We start from the raw sequence: 4,433 nt of genomic DNA on the forward strand, positions 1-4,433 counted from the left end.
ATAAAATACGTTCATTGAATCATAGTAGAAACTACCATTGGTATCTATTTCATTCATTAAATACGTTCGTAGTAAAATCCTTCATCAGACCTTGTCGTAAGGTTGTCATAAATCATAAAGCTTCATAGGTAGGTCACACATTCCAGGAAATCTTATGACGTGTACGTGTTATTGTTTAGACCTACATGATTTCGCTCTAAACTATGTGTCATATATATACTAGGGCAAAATATAGAACAGGTAAAATTCTAGAACAGGTCTCTATAGTTTTCAAAGTTGATGTTATAATAGGTATAAAAAGGTTATCTTAGAGCAATGATATGAACGAAAAGGTTACATAAGAGCAATTCTTAGAACTAGTAATATGTTTATTAACCTCTCGTTGTAACCATATTAAGAGAAGAACCAAAATAAAACCAAATAAAGAAGTAAAAAATAAATTAAATTATGACGAAGTTTCCTTTAATAACAAGCATTGTCACACAACAGAACGAGAATCACACAGACAAAGTTAATTTGAGAAACACACACTATAGATATAAACTCAAATTAAAAATCATTAGTGATAGCAAATAACTCTTGTTCACCCGAATAGATGCATAGAAAGGTATTTTCTGCGAGTAAACTGGAGTACATGAAGAAAAAACCCACACGGACGGGCAGGTAACCCCATACTCCCACGGACGGGCAGATATACCCATACTCACACGGACGGGCAGGTAACCCCATACTCACACGGACGGGCAGGTAACTCCATACTCACACTGACGGGCAGGTAACCCCATACTCCCACGGACGGGCAGATATACCCATACTCACACGGACGGGCAGGTAACCCCATACTCACACGGACGGGCAGGTAACTCCATACTCACACTGACGGGCAGGTAACCCCATACTCACACGGACGGGCAGGTAACCCCATACTCACACGGACGGGCAGGTAACCCCATACTCATAAGTCTGACAACGGAATCATCCCGACCGTCTAGGTAAGAGATGACCACTGGATCATCCTAAATTGAACAAATGAAACTGGTCAACAAATAAAAACATAGCAAGGACTTTATACATAGATAAATTTATTTATTCCGATAACTTACATACAGGCTTTATTATACTTCTATGGTCAGCTCTTAGAAATGTAACAGATTTACAGAAAGATTTTTCAGAGTAAAAATACGATTTTTTCAATGAAAATCAAGTTCATATTCAAATTGAAATTTGATTGTTGGAATATGATTATAGTAACACACAAAAACCTTATCAGCGATAGTTTTTTACCTTCAAAATTCAATTTACCGATACAAATGGGAAAAGTTTGTGGAGTACAGTTGCTCACCCACGCGTCTTGTGGCCATTTCATCACCTTGAACTAAACGGTTTTAGTTGAATGCTTCTTTAATCTTTCAATGGGTTGACAACCGATCTGTCAGGGCGCAATCGATTAAGCCAAATATGCACATGTAAGGCCCTTTCCTTTTTATTGAGCCTTCTTAGTGCACATATGTTGTTCATCAAGCCAATTCAAATATCTATCAGCCTATCGACAACAAGTGCACCGTTTTGATAAGATGAATCGATGACGTCAATCATTAAATGTATTGCAATTATTTAATAGCAAAAACATATTAACACGGGCCGTTGACATGGAGAACATTTTACAAACAACTAAAAGTCAGCAAATCTTATCAGATATTTTATGTACTTCCTGACAGTATTGCCCACAAACAATCACTTGAACAAGTTCGTAGAATGCAAAAACTTTGAACTATGTAAAACTATCCCGTAACTCAGTTCCTCTGTATCTAGAGCGATTTATTTATTTGTTTTCCCGCAAACCACACTTTCCGACAACAACAATCACATGATTGTACTACCAGGCACAACATATTATTTATTACAAAGTCGTCAAAAATACTTCCTTCTACGTTTTTGTTCATTTTTTTAACCTATATACCTTTTTATATTTTTTCCTTTCAATATATTTATCGATATTTTATAATAGCTATACTGTTTTGTGGTTTTAATGGTTCAACGTAAACCTAGACCTTGGTGTCTTTATCCGTCAATTAAAAGGGATGGTCGTAAGTGAAGACAATAGATAGGTATGGCGGTATTTGGACCATGTCCAACCAATGGCTGTATTTTCTTTTCGACTCATTAATCAGCGTGACGAATATCATAGCCAGGCAGTGACGTATACCGCCACTTACAAACTGAACTATATAAACCCTTTCTTCATTACGTAAATTGTTCTCATTTGTTTGAGATAAGTAAAGTATACATTTTACCTTAACATTAGGTTAGATAGAAGGAATCATAATTTATTCCATTACGTATAATATCTTAATATACATTTACTTCGTGACTCTTGTGACATTATTTGGTATATAAGAGTAAATAAGACCGACTTCCAAGGCATAAAGACAAGGATAATCATACACTAAACAGGTAAGATTTGTTCTAGAGAAATACATATTATACAAACTTTACACTAAATAGACAAAATACACAGTAAGTGTATTTTTTTTACAATCCTTTGATATGCAAATGTAAAAGAATATATCCTAATAATTAACCGGATCTTTAGGAAATACTTTCAATGCAATATTCAATATGTAGCTACGTAATTTTATAACATATTTCAATATTCATTATATTCCTATATGATCCTTTATTCAATGTAAAACCTTATTGAATATGTATTTTTTCCTTTATACAAAAATATCGTTAAATAGCCATTGCTGTTAAAGGTTTATAATGTTTAATTCGAAATGTTATAAGAAAAGATGAGAAACTTGACATTTTATTGCTTTTAAACCAAAATTATTATTTCTATTTGTACAGACATGAAGCTGACATTTTTGATGGTGTTTGGGATTGTGATGTGTCTGGCACTTCTTGTCCCGGAAAATGAAGCCCGATTATCAGCCAGACTGATAGCCCTGAGAAACATGAGACGGCCATGTGAGACGAAGTGCTTGAGATCATACTACAGCTGCAGAAGAACCTGCAGAAGAAGCCGCTGGTGTTTCTTCTCCTGTGTCTCCAGGTACAGAAGATGTGCATCGGCCCGGACGTGTTGAAAAGAGTTCCAGAGACATGTATAAAATGTATATAAATTATATACTAGATGTACTCATGATTCCAATATATATTCTTCTACAGCTATTGCTATTCAAGACATATTGAGGAAAAGTGAAATAGATTACCAATGACAGTCAGCCCAGGTCGTCTGCTCGTATCACTTTGACATTGAACGTTTTACGCAAGTTCGAGCAATAGTGAAGGCGAAGAACGTTGGCATAATTGGCTTTCTTGTACGAACAGAGGATGTAAATCATGTGATCTTCCGCATGTCCTTGTGTTTCCTTTCTGCCAGAGACATTGATAACATTACCATCGGGACAAAAATGCTCAAAGCCTCCCAATTCAATAGGGAAACATTTGACAATGTTTGACTGTGTTTCAAATGGTGTTTTCCGTATAAGTGACATTGTACATATTGCTTTCGTTTATATTTAAAGAAAATACCTGACATGGAAAAGGAAAATCCGATACCGAAAGATCTTTATTGGATTATTTTTGTCCAATAGATAGTCTGATCAGCTAATAAATCCATCAAAATAAATTATTCAAAACCAACACTATTGTTTAATGTTTTCATTCCTCGGGCACATTTCGGTGAAATGGCATATATGTAGCATCAGGTCACAATGTCTCATTAAAATATTGTTTTAAAGATCGAATGCATATGCAAATATCATACAGCACGCTGTTACTAATGAATAGCCTCCAGCAGGTTTTAAATCACCTTTTCAAATGCACAAGTGCTCGTGGGACTATCGACCGATTAGATTACACTGACTACATGAACTTTAATGATTTATATTAAGTAATTGCGAGTTCATAATGTCCAAATGTAATAACTATATAGATTTACGTTTATCAAGCGATTATTTTCTGTCACTTTTTACGTAACTGAAATAGTTTGTTTATGTGTATTGATATTTCCACCGCCGGCAGAGTATAAACAATATTAATATTATTATTTCGACATTATTATATGTTTAACCGTGTATATGTGATTGTCTAATCTAAAGATGTTTCACCAATGACGAATAGTATTTTTTCTCTCTATCATATGCAGGAGTAGATGAATCTTTTTTTTTCAATTATTAAAAAAAGTAACTCACTTAACACCCTTGCAACTATTGAAAAGTTTGAGCATATTTGTTTACTTGAAGTTAAAAATATTGAAAATAATTAATGGTGTCCATGGAACATTTTCGTATATTTATTGAAGTGCTTTTTGTGTTATCTAGACACACATTTACATGATTGAAAACAAATTATTGTTCAATTGCATATCAAATTATTCGCTTTGCACTTTGCATTTTTTGTCTGCGCAAACAATACCTCATTCCATA

At 34.3% G+C, this 4,433-nt stretch overlaps 1 long non-coding RNA gene across 1 annotated transcript; it reads left to right on the forward strand.

The window, feature by feature from the left end:
* The first annotated feature begins 2,280 nt into the window (after positions 1-2,280).
* On the forward strand, positions 2,281-3,648 carry LOC138322483 (uncharacterized). Its single transcript, XR_011208407.1, has 2 exons — positions 2,281-2,454; positions 2,851-3,648. It is a non-coding gene; the product is annotated as an uncharacterized lncRNA (long non-coding RNA).
* Positions 3,649-4,433: the final 785 nt, after the last annotated feature.

The sequence above is a fragment of the Argopecten irradians genome, chromosome 4 (genome assembly GCF_041381155.1).
Source record: "Argopecten irradians isolate NY chromosome 4, Ai_NY, whole genome shotgun sequence".
Classification (NCBI taxonomy): Eukaryota; Metazoa; Mollusca; class Bivalvia; order Pectinida; family Pectinidae; genus Argopecten; species Argopecten irradians.